Source organism: Pristis pectinata, chromosome 10 (assembly GCF_009764475.1).
Source record: "Pristis pectinata isolate sPriPec2 chromosome 10, sPriPec2.1.pri, whole genome shotgun sequence".
Taxonomy (NCBI): domain Eukaryota; kingdom Metazoa; phylum Chordata; class Chondrichthyes; order Rhinopristiformes; family Pristidae; genus Pristis; species Pristis pectinata.
In genome coordinates this window covers 9411923-9436254 of record NC_067414.1, presented here as the reverse complement: position 1 = coordinate 9436254, position 24332 = coordinate 9411923, and the positions used below count along the sequence as shown (strand labels likewise).

General features: G+C 41.9%; 1 protein-coding gene and 1 long non-coding RNA gene across 3 annotated transcripts in view; one reads left to right on the top strand and one right to left on the bottom strand.

Annotated features, from left to right (window-relative positions):
* The window catches only part of LOC127574917 (uncharacterized), a 792285-nt gene extending 789339 nt beyond the window's left edge, over positions 1-2946 (top strand). The window contains exon 3 of the long non-coding RNA XR_007956973.1: positions 2616-2946. This is a non-coding gene — a long non-coding RNA (uncharacterized LOC127574917). The remainder of the gene's footprint in view (positions 1-2615) is intronic.
* extl3 (exostosin-like glycosyltransferase 3) overlaps positions 1-16057 on the bottom strand; it is a 68292-nt gene extending 52235 nt beyond the window's left edge. The window contains exon 1 of one of the 2 annotated variants that reach the window (XM_052024380.1): positions 15769-16057. The gene's annotated coding sequence lies outside the window, so the exon portion shown is untranslated. Of the gene's footprint in view, positions 1-15468; positions 15740-15768 lie in introns of those variants that run through there. The other variant, XM_052024381.1, reaches the window with a different exon arrangement.
* Between the last annotated feature and the right edge of the window lie 8275 nt (positions 16058-24332).

The window sequence follows — 24332 nt, the reverse complement described above, 5'->3', positions numbered from 1 at the left end:
GTAACAAGCCCAACAAAGGTGGTGATGGTGGTGGAGTGGGGAGGTAGGCAAAACTGGACTTAATTTTTGAGAATTAAACAGCAGGAGGAGGAAAGCACTTTGGAGGCAGTAATCATTATTCTGTTAGAATTGTTATGGAAAAGACCAAGAGTAAAAGTTCTAAATTGAGGAAGACCAATTTTAGCAGGTTGCAATACAAGTTAGTAAAAGTGAACTGCAATTACTGAGAGGTAAATCAGCATCAAAGCAGGAGGAAGATTTCAAGGAGGAGACAGTGAAGATAATAAACAAAAAGAACAAGTTGATAAACTTCCAAATCTGGACCATTATGAATGTTATGGAAAAACACGCAGGGCAGGATAAAGCGCTAAAAGGAAGCCAAAGACTGATCCCGAGAGTGCAACACCGCAGAAAGCTCAGAGCAGTAGATGGTCCAGGAATGTAGTTAAAAGGAAACTAGAAAAGCAAAGAGTACACATGACAAATAAGATACAAGATATTTATTAGTCACATGCACATCGAAACACACAGCGAAATGCATCTTTTTGCATTACTGAGAATGTGCTGGGGGCAGCATGCAAGTGTTGTCACGCTTCCGGCGCCAACATAGCAATGCCCACAACTCCTAACCCGTACGTCTTTGGAATGTGGGAGGAAACCAGAGCATCCAGAGGAAACCCACACAGACACAGGGAGAATGAACAAACTCCTTACAGACAGCAGCGGAATTGAACCCAGGTCACTGGCACTGTAATAGCGTTACACTATTGTGCTGCCTGTAAAGATAAATCACATAATGATCCCCAAATTACTTTTTAAAAGAGAGAAATTTACCAATGATACAAAAATTGGCAGTCTGGTCAACAGAGAGAAAACTCTTGGCTGCAGGAAAAGATGAATAGATTGGTTAGAGGAACACAAAGTGGCAACTGGAATTCACTCCTGAGGTAATGCACATTTGTGGAAGGAAAACAATGCAAGGGAATGCACAATAAATGGTAGGGTACTAACAGCAGAGGGAACCTGCTTCTGCAGATCCCTGAAGGTAGCAGGATAGCTAGAGATAGGTGGTTCAGGCAGCATATGGAAAACTTTCCTCTATCATCCAATGGATAAAATTCAACAGCAGGGAGATCATGTTGGAACTATACAGTTACTAACTAGTGGCTTTTACACAGAGTGTTTGGTCATCATATTACAGAAAAGATGTGACAGCACTAGAAGATGCAGAGGAATTAATGAAGATGCTTCCAGTCTAGGGAAACATAGTTACAAGCAGAGAACGTCAATGTTTTTTTATTGGCACACAAAGGCAGAGGGTGTCTAATCTATACCTAATCTAGGTATACAAAACGAGGGGGCAAACAGGAAGGACCCATTTCCCTTAGCGGAGAGCACATTAACAAGGAAGGGCAGATTTGTAAAATGGTTGATGAACTAGAGGGGAAGTGGAATTCTGGAATTCTTTGCCTGAAAGGGGAGTGGATCATGGAAAAGATCGATCAAGAGTAAAAGATGAGCACTTGAAGACCAACAACCTGCAGGGCCATGGATCGCGCTGGAATGTGGGATGAACCTAACATACTCCTTTTATGGTCAGCATGGACGTGATTTGTTGAGCGGTCTCCTCCTGTGCCTTAAATTTTTATAGGAATAAAAATACAGGGAAAGGCGTTCTGGAATATTCCTCTCTGACCGCTTCAGAGATTTGAAAGCAATCATACCGTGTGGACCAATATACATGCATACAAATTCTAGAACTGCACAGTCCTTCTCTCAAGACCAGCCTTGGAAGGTCAGGGAGTAGTGTGTTTCAGAGCACAGAATTCAGTGGTTAAGTTAGAAAAAGTTATACTTTATTGTCATTCACCCATATGCTATAAAAACACATGGAGGAACGAAATGTCATTTCCCCCAGACTCACACAACAAAGGACATACATAGAACAGAGGACATACAATAAACGCAGACAAAAAAATTTTCCAAGTACAAATAGTGCAAAAAAAAGTATATACAGAATACAAAATTAGTGCAGGGTTAGTGCAAAACCGAGTTGGATGAAGAAAATACAGTACTCAGTGTGTTGCACTAATTGTATAAACATGTTCAGCAGCAACCAATGTTCTTACACACCATTGTGCAAACCAGGGCTTTTGATGCAGCATTTGTCTGAAACTGCCTCCAGGGTATTCAGGAGCCTGACAGCCTGGGGGGAGAAACTGTTGTACAGTCTGGTAGTTCTGGCCCGGATGCTCCAGTACCGCTTGCTGGACGGCAGTGGGACAAATAGGTTGTGGGAGGGATGAGAAAGTGTGGACTTGGAAGCGCGGGCCAGTGTTATGGACTCAGTGAAAGTCCCTTTAAGATAGAGAGTGTGTGTGTATGTGTGTGTGGGGTGTGCTTACGTCAATAGAAGATAAAGGACGTAATGACGTTGTTGAAGAAGTCAGAAGAAGAAGAAAGAGAGAGAGAGAAGGGAGAGAGACACCAGCCTGCTTGTTTTCTCTATCGATGGATGAGAAACAATAACTGTGTTTGCCATAGAAATCCATGTATGGAAGTTGGGAAGTAATCCGGTGGAGTTCACTTTGTTGCTGACCTGTAGAAGGAAACAGGTATTTGTATGTGGACGACCACGGTTCGGATGCTTTTCGGGGTGAGGAAGTCACTACCGAGTAAACAGTGGAGTGTCGTTTGGGTTCCATCGTGGAACATTTGGATTTCGTATGTACTCTCTCTATGTTTTTCTACATCTACATCTTATCTTCAGACAACGGTGGTTGTTGAAGAAGCCCTTGCTCATGTTTCACCTTATGGCTTGCGGAACTGAACTTTAAGAACCATTCAGGAACTGGGAGTTTTGGACTTTGTCACACACACACACGACGAATTTAGTTTTGGGGTTAACGTTCGAGGTTTAACATTCTTGAATTCTAACATACTAACATTTTTACTTTTATTTTACGTATTATCATAAGTAGTGATTAATAAAATAGTTTTTAACACTGAATCATGCTCAGTGTGTTTCTTTTGTTGCTGGTTCGTGACACCAGTCTTTCTGTTTTGGTGGTGGTGGTTGAAGGTGGGGAGGGGAAGAACTGCCCTTTCACCATGTTTGGGGAGAGACAAGAAAGAGGAAACGGATGGGCAGAAATGTGGGGCAGGGATCCATGTTTGATGTTGATGGTGGTAGAGGGATGAAGCAAGGAATTGGAGGCAGGAAAATCTCCTGCAGAGGGGTGGCCTCCTCGAGGTTAGCGTGATTGGTGGGGTGAGTGCAGCCCCTTCAGCCAAGGACCTGCAGACCTTCCGGGGCAGCACTGCAGGAGTTAACCATGTGGCTATCGGAGTATCCAATCCAACATGCTCCAGGCACTCAAATTTCAGAGGAGAAATTCCTCCTCATCTCCATCGGAACAAGGGGTAGCCCATTTCATAAGATTGAGGAGGAATTTCTTCTCTTAGCTCGCAAATCTTTGGAATTCTATACCCCAGAGAACTAAGGGAACAGAGTCATTGAATGTATTCAAGATGGAGACTGACAGATATTTAAAGCGCAAGGGAGTCAAAGATTACAGGGTTAGAACAGGCAAGTGGTGATGAGGCCAAGATTGGATGAGCCATGACCTTACTGAATGGTGGAGCAGTGCAGAGGAATGAGAAAAATCATGTGCATTTGTGATGCAAAATTTGATAGCATCAGGATCATAAAAGTGGCTCATGACAGAAGGCGTCAGTTGATTTTTTTTTGAATGTGACTAAAAGGGCATTGTCAAGTTCTACACAGGGGAAAAAATGTAACAGCATAATGCTGAATAAATTATTGAACTGAATTTCTGGGCAAGGATTCAGTACATTCTGGGGAATGGTGGTGTAATGATTAAGTTGTAGGACTAGTAATCCACTGATCGAGGCCAACAATAAGGCTCAATAATAAATGCAGAAGAGCATGCAGAGAGCAGCATCTAGCACACTTAAAAATAGGGTGCCAACACAAGGACCACATGCATGCTCAGCGCTGGTGCAAGAGAGAGTGAACAATCCAAAACGGTTGCATCAGATCGAGACTCTGCAGTCCTGCCACATCTATTTGTAAAGGGTGGTGGACAATGAAACAAGAGGGAGAGAGTGCAGGAACAGCCCTATCCTCGGTGATGGCACAGCCCAAGACATGAGTGCATAAGACAAATCTCAAATGTTTTAGAGCAGCTTAGTGGATGAGCCTTTGCAGCTTCTTCTCAAAGTTCACCAACATCACAGAAGCCAGTCTTCATTCAACTCAATTCATGTGATACAAGAGAAATGGCCAAGAGCAGTGGATGTAGCAAAGGCTATGGCTCCTTACAATGTCCAAGCTGCAGTGCTCAAGACTTGCACCCCAGAACTGGTTGCACCTCCAGCAAAGCAGGTCCAGTATAGTTACAAACATTGACAGCTACCTGGTGTGGAAAAGTGCCCAGGATGTCTTGTCTACAAAAAAAAAACAGGACAAATCCAATTTGATTACTCACTGCTCTGTCTACACTGGTCATCTCCAGGGAGAGTATGTTTTAAAAACGGTATGTGAATGTCACTGGCAACCTCAGCATTTATTGTCCATCCTAAACTGTCCACAAGGCAATTAAGAGTCAAGCACATTAGTGGGTCTGGGTTAACATATAGGCCAGACTAAGCAAGGACAGCAGATTTCCTTCCCTGATGAACATTTGTGAACCAGATGTATTTTTTTCAAAATAATAATCCGGCAGTTTCATGCTTACCACCAGTGAAACTATTTTTGAAAAACTCCAGATTCTCTAATTACTTGAGTTTAAATTCCCTTGTGGGATTCCAATTCATGTCTCTGGCTCAATGGTCTAGAACTCTGGTTGCTAGTTCAGTGATTTAACCATTACAACTTTGAAGCTAAAACTCAAACTCTATTTATTTTAAAATGGATACAAAACAATGTAGTGTTGGAGATGTTACTCTAGTGCACACATCATACACTCCATACACACTTAGTTTAAACTGTGATTACTATTCTTACATATTTTATATTCAACTCTCAAAACAAGGCAGCTCATCTCAGCTGATGCAACCTCTTGTGTCAGGTTTATAGCAGTAAAGCAGAAGAGTACTTTGACCAGCTGCTTTCAGGAGAACTTTCAACCTCAAAATAAACAAATCAGGCTGCCAGCTCAGCTGATATCCACCTGTGGGTCCTTGAGTAGATGTGACAAGTGCCATGACAGCTCTGTATCTCTATCATAATGGCTACCTGGAGTCAAGGACTGTTTTTCCCCAGACTGGAAAGAGACAATGTGACTCCAATTTTTGAAAAACTAAGACAGAACTAGTTAAATCTAGGTCATCAACTTGAGATCAGTATTAGAAAAGATTTTCATAGGTGCTTATAAAGATATAGAACATAGAACACTACAGCACAGTACAGGCCCTTCGGCCCACAATGTTGTGCCGACATTTTATCCCGCTCTAAGATCTATCTAACCCTTCCCTCCCCAAAATAGCCCCCTATTTTTCTAACATTTGTGATGAACATACTGAAGCTATTCAAGAAACATCCTTTTTGGAATAAAAATCCAAGTGCAAACCATTTCTATTTTAACAGAAAAGAGATGGTTGTTGAGAGAATGAATATTCAGTTATCATAAGCATCTAGTTCAGTTCTGAGAGCTCCAGAGAATTAGTTTGAACTAAGGCCTTTACTCCGCTACATGACAATAGACAGATTTTACAGAGGGCTCCCTTGGTTTCCAGGAACAGTCATTTGTTAACCGTTAGATGGAATTATTTCAAGAAGTCACCAGGATTTTTAACGAGGGTCACCCAGTCAGATGCTGCCTTCCATGATGTTCTAAAAAAAAATCCCTTAATAAGATACTTCATAAGGAGATTTCCCCAAGGGACAGCATCTTCCAGAATTGATGGCAGAGATCTGCTGCAGTGGGTTGGAGATTAGCCCAGCAGCAAGTTATAGATTGATATCCAAGTGTCGGGACAGGAAAGGATATTCAACTCAGAGCCTAGGCTATCTGACCAAGCCCAACGGGACCTGAATATACACATCAGGTTTGGGTTGAGTCAGGCACATATTCTGATAGAACTTTCAGGGTCAGGTCATTGCTCAGCACTGTACTTAGGTCAGGATGACTTGCTTAATATTACCACATGTCCTCTGTTCTTTGCCAATGCCTGGCATTTCATTCTCAGATTGAGACTATGTTTGCGATTGTCATATTTACAGAGGTGATTTTGCCAAGTCAGCTATGGAAAAAATTATAAGTACTTGAACTCAGGTTGTGGTAAGACTGGCAGTAGTCAAGTTGAGTTTTAATTTTATACCCTAACAGACCCCTTATTTCAACCAGCCAATCTACATGTTGCTTCTCAAGTCTAACTTGGCAAAATACAACATTATGGGCAAGCCAAATAGTAAACCTCTGCACGTTTCCCACTGGAAAAGAAACACATGGTGCTTTACTGCATAGACCTCAAAAAGTCCATGACATATGCTACGAAGCAACTGCCAAAAAGAGAGTTTGAGATTGAATTTAAGAAAATTCATAGACACAATTGAAATAAAAATAGTAAAGACATACGGGTAAGAAGTTGTGGGCATGCTCTGTCGGCGCTGGAAGCATGGCGACACTTGAGGGCTGCCCCCAGAACGCTCTAACGCAAAGATGCGTTTCACTGTGTTTCGATGTACATGTGACTAATAAAGAAATCTTATATGTCTTTACAGAGAGATGCAAGAGAAAACCCCAACAAAATGTTAATAATGGCTAATTAGAAATGAATGATTAGGTTCCAAAGCTTTTACTGTGTGTGGGTTCCCCACACAAGTTTCTGATAGACACCAAGGATCCGGTCACAAAAATCAGAAAGGGAAGTGTTGGTTGCTGCCATCGCACCAACAGTTTTGTTAATCCAAGAACATTCACGGCAACAATTTCTGGCAAGTAAACATATACACAGATGTGATGACCAGAGAGAAACCTGACCAACTTCAACAATCCTAGTACTCACAGCAATGGACCATTAATCCTGCTGCACCATTCAAATCAATCACTGATCCATATCCTAGCTTCCTCTTGCTTTATATACCAAGCAGTCAAAAATATATTGATTTCAGCCTCGAAGATATATTGATTCCAAGTATTCAAACCCCTGGAGGTGGGGGGAGGAATAAAAGATCCAAATTTCCACTATCCTCTGTGAACTGGTTCCTGACTTTTCTCTGAAGTGGTATTATTTTTAGATCAAGTCCCCTCACTCTGGACTCCCATCAGAGAATAATGTCTCTTTTTTTAATCCCAATACCGTCAAACCCCTCCATCCATTTCCTATACTATCAAACCCCGCATCACGTTTAAGTAACTAAAATTAAATCACTACCCGATCAACTAAACACAAGGGTATATAAACCAGATTTAAGCAAACCATTCTCAGAATTTAATACTCAAGTTCTGATGTCATTCTATCAAATCTGTCTTTGTGGTTTGATACCCAAAACTGACAGTAGTCCCTGGTGGGGTCTGGACAAGTCTCTTTACATAAGAAATGCAGTGTCCTTATTTTGTATTTCAACCTGCTTCAAAAGTACGGCTAAAATTCTTTAAACTTTTTGAATAGCTGTGCAATAGCTTGTACTGATTGTCTGTAAATGGAAACCCAAATCAGTTTGCGCTTGCCATTCCTAGACTCTCCATTAAGAAAATATTCCAAATTGTATTCATTCGAGGTTCCTTCATTGAAAATTATGACAAAGATAAATGCACTTCCAATCTGCAGCAATGAAACCAACCCCAATGTTAATATAGCAATATTTTCTTGAATCAAAAAACCTTAAATCAGAGACCCACACAAAGACTGAATAATAATATTCAGGAGGAAGGTGACACACTCAAAGGTTCATGACTATTAAACACTGTGGCTGTATTAAGTGAATTAAGAAATATCAAGTCATTCTGCTGCTGTCCCTTCAACAAATTAGACCTTTGGGAATCCCAACAACAGTACATGCAGAATTCATTACCATAAATTAGTCACGTTGCACACTGCTGTTTTGAGCTGCTAGCTATTTTATTCCAGTTTACACAGCTGTGACACATCAACATACTGGTGTCAAGCTGAGAGCTCTCCTTCAATGCTAGTGCATTGACTAACAGAACTGCTCAGATTTCAGACAACCAGAATCTTATCACATGACATTACCAGCAATACATTAAAGACTTTACACCGGAGTACAATTCCTGCCAACATTTCAGATAATCCATTTCAAATACGGGTTTAGACATGGAAGTTGCTTATGTAAACTTGGCACATTGTAATTATTGCTTCCCACTAATGATGGTTCTATTCCACTTTAATTTTTATCTCCTGGCTTTTCAACCTTTTCCTTCAAGCAACATGGCTTTGCAACTGATGTAAATTATAAATAAAACTCTTCCAGCTCTGCAACTCTCAGGTCTCCACCTTGCTCCAATTTAGCCATGTTGTGCACCTCTAATTCTACTCACATCATCATCACCAGCAGCTGTGTCCACAGCTTTGGAATTCCCTCCCTCAACCTCTCCATAACTGCACCTCTTGCTTCAAAGAGGCTCCTTAAAAGACATCTCTTTGACTCAGTTTTTGGTCAGCTGTCCTAACATGACTTAATGTCAAGTTTTTATTTGAAGGAATATGGATAACATTTGGAAGTCAGCATGGGTACAACTACACTAGGAGGAAACACTGGCAGTCGCTGATAGTGATCACTTAAAGAAAACAAAACTCTATTTAAGATTTATGATAACAGCAAAATCCAACCGCCGCCCCCCCAGCTCTTTAAAGTCTTCAAAAAATATTTTAAAATCACAGTCATATTGGACTTGAAAGCCAATTTGCACAGACCAAGTTCCCACAGACAGAAACCTAATAATAACCAGACAATCTGTAGTAACAAATTTGGCTGAAGGATGAATATTAGGCAGGGCATCTGGCAGAGCTTGTATGTTCTCATTCCAATGGTGCTACAATATCACTTGCTGTAAATTCACACCAAAATTCAGTCTTCCCAACAATCCAAAATCCAGACTGTGGTGCGCTGGAACAATCACCCCACATCATGTAGTCAAGTCCCTGGACTGAACATGCTAACCCAAAAGGTGAGAAAGTTGCCACCAAGATAGAAGGCGTGGCAACTGATGGAATAACAAGATTTGAGTATCACAAGCAGTCTACTGGCACTCATCTGGATGGAGTACGGTTCTATTCATGCAGTAGAAAGAAAAATAGTAGTGATTATGCAAATCTTCTTGTACATGGTAAGAAATAAAATAACATGCAACGGAAAGAAATTGCTTGTGTCAAAACACCACGTCACCACTGTTCTGTTTCAATATGAAACCAGCAAGTAGAAATAAATGAAATATGTGCAACAAGGTATGAGAAGGATGATATGACTGCCATAAAACCACTTGGTCTTTGGCAAATCATGGTGTATGTGGGAGAGCTTATTGTTATCAATAGCTAGGGGAAAGTGCTGAATGTGCCAAAGGATGTATTTATTCATTCATGCAGTATTTCATGATTTCTGCACAGTTACATTGCACCGAGAAACATACAACAGAATCTAGCAGGTATGTAATCCACCAATACCTGTGACCTCCATCCCTTAAAGAGACAAGTGAGTGCACTAGAACATCAACATTCCCAGTTTCCCTTCAAGTCATTGCACCTGATTTTGAAATGACTCTCCCTTTTTTCAGAATCAAAACCCCAGAACTCCTAACCTAATGCATTTCACTGTGCATTTCGATGTACATGTGACTAATAAAGATATCTTAATGTGACAACAGAAATACGTACCCTCACTAGATCAACAAACAATCTGCTGGAGGAACTCAGCGGGCCGAGGACCTGATGCAGGGTTTCAACCTGAAACGCTGACAATTCCTTTCCCCTGCACAGAGGCTGCTCGACATTATTCCAGATTCCAGCATCTGCAGTGGCTTGTGTCTACCTTCACTAGATGGTGGGAAATGGATGGGCAATAAATAATAATTTTGCTCATGACATCCATTTCCTGAGAATTGACATTCAAAATAATCACCCCTATATCCAGGGCATAGTGACCACAAATCGGATTAGAGTATTACCCATACAAGCCATGGCACCAATTACTAACTGCTGCATTGGATCAGGAGTAAGTGTGCCCCAAATCCTCTCAGCATGCTGAGGAGGAAGCACAAACTGACACCTCTGGCAGAAGCAGCTGATGCAGGACAGAATAAAGCATATTTATGGATCTTGGTCATCCATCTTTAACACTAAAATTGTCCAGCCCCACTCTGAAGAGATAATTTCCCCAGACTAGTTTAGGTCAGTCTGAAAATTGGAGCTCAACTCCCAGACCATAGTAGTGTCATAGAGGAGGTTTTATCTGCATAGCAACCTGTCAATGAGCACACAGTAGTAGTTATAGGCCACCTGCCCAAGCCCTCATGTAGCCTAGATCCCAAATCGGACAAATGAAACTAGATCACAGGGTGGATGCTAGGGTGACTGTCCTTGACGTCATGGCAACATTTGACCAAGTGTGGCATCAAGAAGTCCATGCAAAACTGAAGCCAATGAGATTCAAGGAGAAGATATGCCCATAACTGGTGCCACAATTCAGCATGAAAATTGTCCTCAAACATCTGGAACCTCTCACCTCAACCTGGGGAAAATGATGCAGAGGCACCTTGGGACAGTGTCCAAGGCCCAGCCAACTTCAGCTGTGTTATCAACCTTGTTCCCTGCAGCCCAAGGTTAGTCATAGAAATGTTTGTTGTGTTCAGTTCCATAGACAACCTCGCACATAACAAAACAGCCCCTGCCCACCCTAAACAACATTCAGGTTTGCAATGATAAAAGGCTAATAATACTTATACCCCAAGTGCCAGGCAATATTCATCTCTCTATGACATGAGAGGTGAACTATCTCCTGTTGACACCCAACAGCATTCCAATCACCAAATTACCCCACTATCAGCATTCTTGGTGTTACGCCCAGCTAGAAACTTAACTGGACCAGTCACATGATGCTTACAACTGATTGAACACTGCCCAGCTCCATAGGCAACTTCAAGTAACAGAAGAGCATATGCTTAGTTGCAGCAATGATTTGTACAACATTCAGGTTTATGCTAATATGGCTACTGACACCTGTGGAAGTGGCACCTGTTGCAGGATAGAATGTAGCATATTTATGGATCTTGGTCAGCTGTCTTTAACGTGATGGTCAATTATCATCTTTGTACTACTTCCCACTGTCATTCAACTGCAATATTTCACCAAATTCCCCATCAACATGCTCAGGGGTATTTACATTCCAAAGATGTACGGGTTAGGAAGTTGTGGGCATGCTATGTTGGCGCCGGAAGCGTGGTGACACTTGCGGGCTGCCCCCAGAACACTCTACGCAAAAGATGCATTTCACTGTGTGTTTCGATGTACATGTGACTAATAAAGACATCTTCTCTTATCTTAATTGGTAAATTGGTTTATTATTGTCACATGTACCGAGGTACAGTGAAAAACTTTGTTTTGCATGCCGTCCATACAGATCATTTCATCACATCAGTACATTGAGTGAGAAAGTGCAGTGCAGGTAGACAGCAAGGTGCAAGGCCATAATGAGGTAGATTGAGAGGTCAAGAATCCAGCTAATCGTACAAGGGGACCATTCAATAGTCTTATGACAGCAGGTTAGAAGCTTTCCTTGAGCCTGGTGGTATGTGCTCTCAGGCTTTTGTATCTCCTGCCCGATGGGAGGGGGAGAAGAGAGAATGTCCTAGGTGGGAGGAGTCTTTGATTATGTTGGCTGCATAACTGACTATATAATTACAGGTGGTTAGATTTTGAGCATTCTCATGCCTCTTCTAAACCTTCCTGGTATCTACAATAAACAAGTTGGGAAAGTGATGGCATTATCTCCACTTGCCTGGCTGAGTACAGCACAAACAACACTCAAGGAGCTGCAGAACAAAACAACCATTTAACTGGCACTTGAACATCATCACCTTAAAACCTTCACTCCCCTCTACCATCAGCAAAATGCAGTATTCACCTTCTGGAAAATTCAAAAGCAGACTTCTTTGCGAAGCTCTTTCCCCCACAACACTTTCAAAACGTGCGCTTAGAAAGACAAGGGCAACAGGTGTATGGGAACATTTGTGCTTCAATCTCACCCCATCCTGACCTGGAAACATCCTTGTTGGATCAAAAGTCACAGAGCTCCTTTTCTAAAAGCTCTTGTGGGATATCTTCACAACAAACACCGCTGTACTTCAAAGTTAAAGCTCACCAACACTTTTTAAAGGAACATTAGAATGCAGAAGCAACAAATGGCCTTGATAGCAACATTTATCTCCCTCAAATGAATTTTTAAAAGTTGGAAGCATATAGGTATACTGCAAAGCATAGCCCACAAATGCTGCAAAAAGGAATTGTTGGAATACTCAGCAGGTCAGGCAGCGGCTGTGGAAAAGAAAACAGTTAATGTTCCATTTCTAAGATCCTTTTGTCAGTGTGTTCGGCATTTTCTGTTTTTGTTCAGATTTCCAGCATCTGAAGATTTTTGCTTTCATTTTCAGCTATCTGAGTCAATTGCAGCTTAGTGATAGTACTGTCTTATCAGAATCAGGATGTCCTGGGTACAATTCCTATTCTGAGAGTTGAGCACCTACTAAGAGGAGGCACTCCTACTGCAGTACCAAGGAAATGCTGCACTATTAAGAGGTGCCTTCCCAGGGTGACGAGAAAAGGTAGCCTCCTGGCTAAGAGTTAGCCCCCAGCCCCCCCCCCCAAACAAACATCATTACTTAAATATGATGACTTGGTCATCACCACACCACAGATTGTGCTCAAATTGGCTTCTGCATTTCTTAGTTTATTGCAGCGAATACACTCCAAAAGTTTATTTCAAAAATATACTATATTCATCACATATACAACAAATACAATTTGGGACACGTCTTTCTCTAGATTCATTGTATCATCATAGAACAGAGCAGTATACCACAGAACAGGCCCTTCAGCCCACAATGCTATGCCAACATAGCTAATCCCTCCTACCTACAGAATGCCCATATCCCTCCATTTTCCTCTCATTCATGTGCCCATCCAAGCCCCTCTTAAAAGCCCCCAATGATTTTGCCTCCACCACCCTATCAGGCAACGCATTTCAGGCATCCACCAATCTCACAGTAAAAAAACTTACCCCTCACGTCTCCTCTAAACCTACCCCTTCTCACCTTAACTGCATGCCCTCTGGTATTGGATCGCTCAATAATGGGAAAAAGATATTGCTTGTCCACCCTACCTATGCCCCTCATAATTTTATACCCTTCCAACAGATCACCCCTCAGCCTCTGCCGCTCCAAAGAAAAGAGCCCAAGTTTGTCCAGCCTCTCCTGATAGCATATGCCCTCTAATCCAGGCAGCATCCTAGTAAACCTCCTCTGCACCCTCTCGAAAGCCTCTTCCTATAGTGAGATGACCAGAACTGCATGCAATACATTCTCCTACAACATGTAAACACCTTGTTTCCTCAAACAAAGCACCCACGAAGTGTTTGAGAGGACATTACACAGGACCCAGCCCCTTAGTGTTCAGTGACAGCAGGACCTTAGACTGTGGTCCTTCCCCACAGAGCCTTTTTGGTGGCTGCACCGCGCTTCAGCATGTCCCTCAGCACATACTCCTGCACCCTGGAATGCGCCACCTGGCAGCATTCACTTGCAGACATCTCCTACACTTCAAAAGTTGCTTAATGGGCTGTAAAACACCAAGGGAATTCTTGGGAAGATGTCATACAGCTGGTATTGTTCCTTTCTAAAAGACTCCAATACCTTCGCATTTGTTTCTGGAAGCTCTAAGTTCCGGGCAGCAGTGACAGCTGGGCCTCAAGACACAGAATGGCTGTGATCAGCAATGTGGGAGGAATTCTGACACTGCTGTCCTTTAGCAACACACAAGATGCTGCAGGAACTCAGCGGGTCAGGCAGCATCTATGAAAGGAAATGGACAGTTGACGGTTCGGGTCGAGACCCTTCATCCAGACTGGACTGCATTCCTTTACAGTGTATTCACAGCACAGAAATGCCTTGCCCAAGTGATCCACGCTAGTGTTATGCTCCACAATCCTCCTCCCACTTGGAACAGTATATATTTCTGTTGCTTTCTATTGCTTCCCCCCAAATGCAGCTACACTATTTATTTCATCATCAGATCCCTGGGTTGAAAGTTCCATTTTCTGGGTAGATTAGTTCTGAACATATGTTGAGTTTCTATTTCTTGCCCCTAGATTTGATTCCACCCCCACCATCATAAACAGAAGCACAAGGAGACACAAGAGACTGCAGATGCTGGAATCTGGAGCAACACAGAGGGAAATAAACAGTCGACATTTTGGGTCAAGACCCTTCAGACCAGATGAAGGGTCTCGACCCGAAATGTTGATTGCCCATAGATGCTGCCTGACCTGCTGAGTTCCTCCAGTACCTTTGGTATGTTGAAGCACAAGGACGCCCAGATATGTCAATGTTATCAACAATCAAGTTGGAGACACAGAGTAAGAACAACACAGAAACTGGTCCATCAGCCCAGAGTCCAAGCTGACCATCAAGTGTCTATTTACACTCACACCATCTTATTCTGCTCCCATTCCTCATGACCGATCTTTTATCATTTTCCTGCACTAAGTCCATGTATTCAGCCTATTCAAAATCCTGAAGAACTTCTCAGGTTACTACTCAGCCTCCCATTTCAAGCAGAAGAAATCTGGTCTATTCTTTTCCCGTTAGTTGCACTCTCACAATTCTGTTAACATACTTGTGAATTTTCATCTACAGCTTCTCTTGTGCCCTTTTTGTCATGAAACTAGAATCGGGCAATGACACTTCTGACAAAAATAAATCTATTATTCACCCACTAGTTTGCTGATGTATACAAGCGATCTGCTCATTCAACTCATCGATTTCAGGATTTGACATTGAACATTTTTTGTATTTGCACAGCTGTGGAATACTCTTTGAGTTGATCAGCAATGACCTTAGTAAAATAACAACTCCTCCCTCCCAAATTAACTTTTAACTCATGCTGGTTAGTGGATATCAGGAGGTTTGAGAAGATTTCGACATACCGTGCAATGTATTTTCGCTGTTGTCCATAACACCACAGCTAACAGGAAACTACAGTCCTGAAGCGATCACATTCCCCAACCAAACAGCCAATTATGAAAAAAGAACACCAAGCACTTGGGCTTGCCTGTCGTATAACTAAGAGCTGATTGGAAACTCAAAACTTACATTTAATTTCGTTTTAAGTCGCCATTAACGCGAAACAGAGTCTGGGAAACAATTCAGAGATTGCATGAAGATTGACGTTGCAGTACCAAACACACAGACACGCGAGAACGGCTGGCGAGCTTACCTGAAGGTGGAAATGGCCAGGCCCCAAGCGGGTGAACATGACAAGGAGAGAGGGTGCATTTTTCTTACAGGCAATAGAGGTGCGCACCCGTTCCGGCAGGAAGCCCCGAGCGCAACATTGTATCGGATTTGTTGCCACAAACAAACCCCCGATGTAGCAACTTCCAGCCGCTTGCTAACTGCCCCTGAAAGGCCTGTGCCCAGAAACCAGAACCCGGTTCACTCTCCCCTCTCTCGGTCTGCCTGTCTCACACAGCCTGCCTTCAACACTCACAGGGTACAGAAAAAGAAAATTACTTACGTGCTCCGGATCGCGTTGTTTTTTTTAAAATGGGGGGGGGCAATCCGGTCATTTGTTTTATGTACCTTTAATGCAACATCTAAGCTTTTTTTGTGAATTAAAAAAATGCACATGAAGGGGAGCAGTGGTATGTGGGTGCAGGAATCGCTCTTGAGGCTCAGCTCGCCCGCATTGTTGAAGCCGCTCCACACACACACACAGGGCGCAGGAGCATTGTGGGAGCCGCGGCCCGCCCGCCCCCTGCTGCCCACACTGCCAACAGCAGTCTCTTGGTGCACGGCTCGCCTGCAGTGAGACTGGACAGCCGGTGGATGCAAGAGTCATTACAGTGGCATGTGCGTGCTGCACCGAAAGCTGTAATTCGGCTCAACAGCACGAACCCCTTTTTTTCTCCAGGCAAATTCATCTCCACCCCATCACCTTGTACAATGAGATGGACTCCTTATACAATGAGATGGACTATGACCTCACGATCTACCTTGTGACCTTGCACCTTATTACACTGCACTTTCTCTGTAGCTGTGACACTTTGTACTGTTATTGTTTTTACCTGTACTACATCAATGCACTCTGTACTAACCCAATGTAACTGCACTGTGTAATGAATTGACCTGTACAATGGGTATGCAAGAAAAGTTTTTCACTGTACCTTGGTACAAGTACAATAATAAACCAATACCAATACCATCTATCATGTTGTCTCTCCTGTGCTTAATCAAACAGCATTCCTTAAGGCAACACGCAAGATGCTGGAGGAACTCAGCGGGTCAGGCAGCATAGCGCCATACAGCACGGAAACAGGCCCTTCGGCCCAACTGGTCCATGATGATTAAGATGTCCATCTAAGCTAGTTCCATTTGCCCGCATTTGGCCTATTTCCCTCTAAACCTTTCCCATCAGTGTACCACAAAGTGGCAATAAAGGAACAGTTGACATTTCAGGTCGAGACCCTTCATCTGGACTTGAAAGTTTCCTTAAAGTTCCACTTCACACCCAGTCTCTGTTCAACTAGCAACATTTTTTATTTCTGAATTAGGTGGTTTGGGGTTTAGGAGCTATTCCAGTGACTTGACCACAAAGAAATCTGGGCTGACGCTCAAGTACTGCAGGGTCAGAGATGCCATCTTTCAGTTGAGTTATTAACTGACCCCAGTTTTTTTTCCAGTTGGATGTAAAAGAGGATATGAGTACATGAATTAGGATTTCTTGCTGCAATTATATTATATTGGTGACACCAAGCCTGGAATATTGTGTGCAGAAGCCTATGTTAGTTCTAGAGTGAATGCAGCAAAGATTCACCAAGCTGATCCCTGGACCAGTCTGTCAATAGGAGGGCAGAATGAGTAGTCTAGGCCTGTATTCACTAGCATTTAGAAGAAGGAGGTGACTTCACTGAATCATACAAATTTCCTAGAAGGCTTCTACCCTTTTATCCTGTTTAGAAGCAGGTAGTATGTCTCCTCTCACTGAGGAGACCAAAGCTGGTGGTCACAGCCTCAAAATAAGGAGTGGGCTATTTCGGATTACCTACCACTGTCGGGTAGTTCTGTGAATGCAAGGGCCTGTACTCTGCTGTAATGTTCTATGTTCTGAAGGACTGTGAGGTTGCTGGAAAAGTCTCATGAAAGTCAGGGACAAGTTCATCAAGGGGAGATTGCAAAGAATATAAGGGAGGTGATTTGGGAGAGTTGGACAGATGACTGGGGGGATGTCAGAGATGACAGGGGGATGGGGGAGAGTCAGACAGATAGTTGAGGGGGAAACAGGACAGATGGTTTGGGGGGGACGTCAGATACATGACCAGGGAAGAAGTTGGATAGATGATTGGGAGGGAAGTCAGACAGATGAGTTGGGGAAAATTGGACATGTGATCGGAGAAGAAGAAATCGGTCAGTAAGGTAGTGGGTGAATTGTGGTTGACAGGATCAGTAATGCAGGAATACTAAAAACAACTAGTTGGAGGAAGATGGTCAACCCATACATTCTGACGGTGACCCAGATAAGTACAGGCTCATTAACTAACTTCAAAGCAGGCATCAACCCTGTGGCTAAGGCCTACTTCAGAGATGGAGTCCCACACTGTCTGCAAGTTAGCTGCACTACAGAATTTCATGACAGCTTTGTCTAATGCCTACCCAGAGTCATTTGATGTCAGTGGGCAGACCCAGTGAACACCATGCACTAACAAATCATATGGACGGAAGTGCTGCCAATAATTTCTAAAATGGCTTTCTGTGCACAAAGATTTGAACATCCCTGATGCCACTGAATTGGGTTCAGGCTCAAGGCTTTGTAGGTCCTAATCTTGCTCTCAATCCCATTCAGCTCTGCTTCGCCAGCTGTCTGACCACTACATCCCTTAAAATCATTTTTAAGATTTTTCCAAAAAATTGATTCATCCATTGAATTTAAGGGTTTTTTTTATCCTTTTTTGAAAAATACTGGTTTGATTTCCTATGGTTTTCCTAAGGGAGAATACAAAAGCTCTATTATTTTGGTTATCTCAGAGAGAGTACTTTTATCGATTGAACCACAAAGTGATATCAGAACAAGAAGTAAAATAGGTTCTTGCTGTTGAGGTGCTATTCATTTGATGTTAGAGCTCTAATTTACCTTTGTCAAAAAAGCATGGACTTTTGAGCAAATCTAATTGCACAGTTTTAAGGAAACAATTTCAGGCAGATTAAATTTTTTTAAAAAGCTTGCTTTTGAAAAGTGGCTTTCAAGACTTCAGAATGTACTATGATTCTTCAGAGTGAGTGAAATATTGTTTAGAAATGGAGTTACTGTTGTAAATGTGGCAGGCAATTTGTGCACAATAAGGTCCCCTATTCAGCAAAATGGTAATGACCAGATAAACTTCTGTTGCTTTTTGTTGAGAAATAATGCTTGTCTTTGAAATGGGAGATCATTTATGTCCACTTTATCCAAGAGACAGCAACTGCTGGAGTGAAGAACTCCCTCAATTTTGTTCCGAGGTTTTGATCTAGATTACTTGCTCACAAGTCTCTGGAGACATTTACAACTTTATACTATGGTGTCACCTACTATCAAAAGGAAGACTGGACATTTTCAAGGAGTGAAACAAGAACTTTATGCACCCAGACCAAGGATTATCTCCACTATAGTGAGTTGATCCATAAACATATTACATCATTGTTGTGTTCTTCATGGGTTGCAGACTCTACAGACAAGTATAGACATTAACAGGAAGACAGGAAGTAGACTGACAGCCAGGGACAAAAAATCTGTTGCACAATTGAACAAAATAACGTTTGGTATTAAATTAATTGCATGTGTTGGCTCTATTGTACAAACAAAGGAGTTTCACTGATACCCAAATATTTGGAAACTTCAATTCCGTAGCTAATTTCAAACAAAAAGCTGATGCATTTCTTGATTCAGTCATTGAAAGTGGGCTGTCTCTCTCCCTTTCTAAAGTAGATAACTCATTGTGGTCTAAGTACATAATTTGCAGATGTTGTGGGTGTGGGACACTGAAACAAAAGTAATTTTGGCATTTTGGATTTTATAAATAGAGAATGCCAGTCTTGGGCTAAGATGAAATATTACTAGCTAAGTGATGGGGAGAAGATCGTTTGATTCTCAATAAAATTTCAGAAGCATTGTGTAGGCTGAGTGAAGAGATGTACGAATTGTCAGCACCATGACAAGAACTGTCACATATGGCAGATCCAAAGTAATCACAAGAACAAACAATGTACTTTGAGGCCAATATCTATCCAGTTCCAATTAGAAGACTTTCATTCTACTACCTGCCTATAATTCTCTTTCTATATTGGCCTGTGTATATCAGAGGAAGAGAGTTGATGACCACCTCCCAGGCATTTTCATCAGCTGCCAAACTCACATTCCCAATTTCACACTCATCCTCATCAAATACTTCATGGCTTCACTCAGTAGTAACTAACAAAAGATCCTTAATGTGTATTCACCAGGGAGAAGGACATAATGATGGTGATATGAGAGAGCGATTTGTTGATATTAAGAAGGAGGAGGTGTCGGGTTGTCTTGAAAAACATTAAGTTGAATGTCCCCAGGGGGTTGATGGGATTGATCCCAGGATACTGCCGGAAGCAAAGGAGGAGACAGCTAGGGCCTTAACAGAGATCTAACAGAAGACTAAATAGTCAATGTTGTTCATTGGGCAACAGAGACAAATCAGGAAATTATAGGCTGGTGAGCCTTACATCAATGGTAGGGAAATTACTGGAGAAGGTTTTAGGGATAGGTTTTACTTGCATTTGGAAAAACAAGGATAGTCAATATGTTTTTTGTGTGGGGGAGGTACTGTCTCACAAATTTGATTTTCTTAAGGAAGTGACAAAGATGATTGATGAGGGTACGGATGTGGATATCTACATGAACTTTAGAAAAACATTGACAAGGTCCCTCATTTGACAAGGTCCCTAGGCTGGTTCAGAAGATTAAGTCACATGGGATTCACAGTGAGTTGGTAAACTGGATTCAAAATTGGCTGGTCATAGAAGACAGAGGGAAATGGTGGAGGAGTGTTTTTCTGACTGGAGGTCTGTGACCGGTGGTTTTCTGCAAGGATCAGAGTTGTTTGTAAAACATATTAATGATTTGGATGAAAAGGTATGTGACCTGATGGTAAGTTTGGCAGATGACATGAAAATTGGTGAAGTTGTGGATCGTGAGGAAGCTTGTCAAAGGATACAGCAGAACATAGATCAGTGTAAATTCGGGCAGAGAGATGGCCGATGGAAGTTAATCTGGACAAGTATGAGGTGAGGCATTTCAGGTGGTCAAATCCAAGAAAAAAGTGTACAGTTGATGGCAGGACTCTTAGGAGCATTGTTGTACAGAGGAATCTTGGAGTACAAGTCCATATCTCCCTGAAAGTGGCAACACAAATGGATAGGGTGGCAAAGAAGGTGTTATGGCATGCTTGCCTTTATTGAATATAAAAGTTGGGAAGCATGTTGCAACTGTATAGTACTTTGGTTAGGCCACATTTGAAGTACGGTGTGCTGTTCTGGTCACCACACTACAGGAAGGATGTGGCAGCTTCAGACAGAGTGCAGAAGAGTTTCACCAGAATGTTGCCTGGATTGGAGTGTATTAGCTCTAAGGAGAGATTTGACAAAATTGGATTGTTTTCTCTGGAGCACCAGAAACTAAGAGGCAACCTGATAAAAGGATACAACATTTTGAGAAGCGTAGAGAGGGTTGATAGTCAGAGCCTTTTTCCCAGGGTGGAAATGTCAAGTACTAGAATACATAGGTTTAAATGAGAGGGGTAAAGTTTAAAGGAGATTTGCAAGACAAGTTTTTTACACAGAGTGATAGATGTCTGGAATACGCTGCCAGCGGAGGTAATAGAAGCAGATACAATCGCAATGTTTAAGAGATGTTTAGACAGTCATTAACAGGCAGGGAATAGAGGTATACAGACCATGTGCATGCAGATGAGATTAGTTTGGTTGGCATCATGGTCAGCACAGACTTGGTGGGTCAAAGGGCCTGTTCCTGTGCTCTTCTGTTCTATGTTCTATATTGAAGCACTAATCATTAGGGAACAGGAGCAGCCAGAGTGGAAGGAAGTTCCAATGTTCCATGGAGTGGGGACAAACAAGCCCCTCAACTGATCTTAGATGCCCTGCTTTCAAAACAATTATGATTAAGGAACATCTATCCCACAATGATGCAGCGAAAATGTTTTTAGGCAGGTGACTAAGGTGATGGACAAGTGAGTGGAATTTACTAGCCACATCTGCACTTCAATCCTCCTTATTCTCATCATCACAACAGAGGAATTTTCACTAGGATATCCATGTTCACAAAGCAGGGCTGATTGAGAATGATGTTAAAACAACTTGGCTGCCTGAAGCAGGAAATAGTAATACTGAACATTTATTGGAAAAAGACATCTCCACTGAGTAATTACCTCAAAAATTGTGATGGGGTTTATACAGAATCTCATCTCCTTTTAACCAGATGAAAGCAATTGATTCAGTTTTAAGAAGCAGGGCTTCTTAAATAAGTGAGTACCTAATAAGTATTGCATTGTTTGCAAGCTTCACTATTAGTCCCTTGACTCACACCATTATAAATTACCCCTATGGTGATGAATGACAAATGGTTTGTGCCAATTTCCTCAGATGGATTTGACTGAATCTTTGAAGTGTTAAAGGGAGTAAGTGATATGCAAGCAATGTAGTCGTCCCTTCCTAGGCAGTCCCTCAGGGTCAAGGCTTATTTGCTTCCATTCTAGTTCTGTAGGTTCTGAGGTGGCTGATGAGGCCAATGTGAGAACTCTAGACTACCATAGGTGGGGCAGGAAGTGCTTGAGGGATCAGGTGGGGGGCAGAAGCGGTGCACCCCTTCCACTCTTTACTCTGGTCTTCCTCGTGTCGCTGTCACCATCCCGAATGCTCCTTTTCCATGTTTGAGTATTATAGGCCAGGAATTCTCATGAGTCAATGGGAATGTCACAGTTTTTAAAGGAGACTTTGAAAACATCCTTGTGTTATTTTCTCTGTTCACCTGGTTACCTCTTGCTGTGAAGGAAGACTGTCTGTTCAGGAGTCTGGTCTTCGTTTTACCAAAACTGCCCGCTCAATGTATTTTCTGCCTTACAGTTATCTTGCTGCGATATCGCTGTACCACCTAAATGGTAGTGTTAATTTGGGGAAATGAGTTAAAGGGATTTGCAGCATCCCTCTGGATTCCATTTACGTGAGATGGTTTGAGATCCTGGTGACCTAAAAGTGGACTGGGAAGAAAACAAATTGGCAAATTTGAGAACATCATCTTCAAAAACCAACATATTACTTGGTATGATGGACAGTAATAATGGAGGAAATCCAGGTCAGGTTTTCCTTCAATAGAACTTCTTTGATGGTGGGATGTGCTCCATTACCGCCTAAGTACAAGATTCCATTCTATAATGCTTGCACTTATGACATTATATAGTGCCTGCAACATGATAAAACCTTCTGAGCTGGTTTGCGAGAGTGTTATCAAAATTTAAACTAAATCATACAAGGTGACATTAGAGCAGGTTACCTAAAGTTTTTTCTTAGGAGCAGAGGTAGACGTTTAGGGCAGGAATTTCAGATCTAGGGGCCTTGACTGCTGATGGCAAGGTTACCAAGGTTGAGGGAATAAAAATCAGAAATATGCAAGTGGCCAGAATTCAAGCAGCACAGAAATCTCCAATAATTGTCAGGCAGGAGGAACTTATAGAGATATGGAGGAGCGAGACTGCAGAAAAATTTGAAAAATATGGATGAGAGTTTCAAAGTGAGTGAACATAGGCACACTTTCACCACCACAATTTGCTCAGCCTCAATGTACGTCTGAGGCTATGGCTGGATAACTGTCACAGGTGGAAACTTAACTGGGTTTTCACCTTTCTTGTTTTTGTTGCCGAGGATAAATGTGACTTCTGTTGCTCCCAACCCTTCTACCATTGATGTAACCTAATTCAGAACTTGAGAAAACTTCCATAAAAGTTAAATTTAATTATTTTATTTTGAATTCCTTTTACCTTTAACAACTAATACTCCTGAAGTAATTGAAAGACACAATTGACCTTTGAAGTTGCCATCTACATTTCATTTTATGTAGTCTGTGCACATATAACTCAGTTTTCAAAACAAGTTAGTCTTTACTTTCAGTTGTTGTTCTAAATTCATTTCAGCACCTATCCAGTCAGATTGTGCCAATAATAATGACAAGCACTTTGTTAAGTATATCCTGACTTGAATCAGTTTCCACTCACCTATCAGCCATGTGATCAGCTCACATTCAAATCCCTTAAGATTCACCCCTTTCTATCTCGGTAATCTCCTCCAACCCTTGATTCACTCAGTTCTCTGCAATCCTCAAACTCTGGTCTCTTGTCCAACCCCAATTCTTGTGCCTCAGTATTAGTCAACCATTTACGTCTCAAGCTGTGGAATTTTCTTGCTAAACTGCTCCAGCAATCTAACCTCCAGTAAAATGCTTCTGAAAACCTTTGTTTTGTTCCCTGATTATATTTCTTCACTGCATTAAAAAGTGCAAAATGAATATGGATTTTAATTGAACGGCAGGGTACATACCATGCAAAATAGAACTACAGAAAGTAATTTTGACTGTGGGTGAATGATGTAACAGACCTGATTACAAATCAACTGCATATTATGCATCACTCCTGCATTTCATACTTCAAAAATTTTATTGCTGGGGTTAGCTAAATCTTGAACGCAGGTAGCAAAATAAAATAATTAAATTAAGCTTTTCGAGGAGTTTCCTTGTGTGCTGGATTAGTTTATCTCACAGGAGCAGCAGTTGGAATCCACAAATTTCCTTAAAATTCATTTCTTTGATCAAGCACTTGTTCACCTCTCTTAACATTTTCTCTTGGCTTGAGGTCCATTTGTTATTTGAACCTCTGGGAGGTTCCTTGACACATTTTTATATGTTAAAGGCACCATATAAGTGAAAGCCTCTGTGGTATTTATAACCTCATTACACTGTTTAACATAAACAGGTTAAAGAGGCGCAGTGATCAGCCAGTATAGGTTAATGCT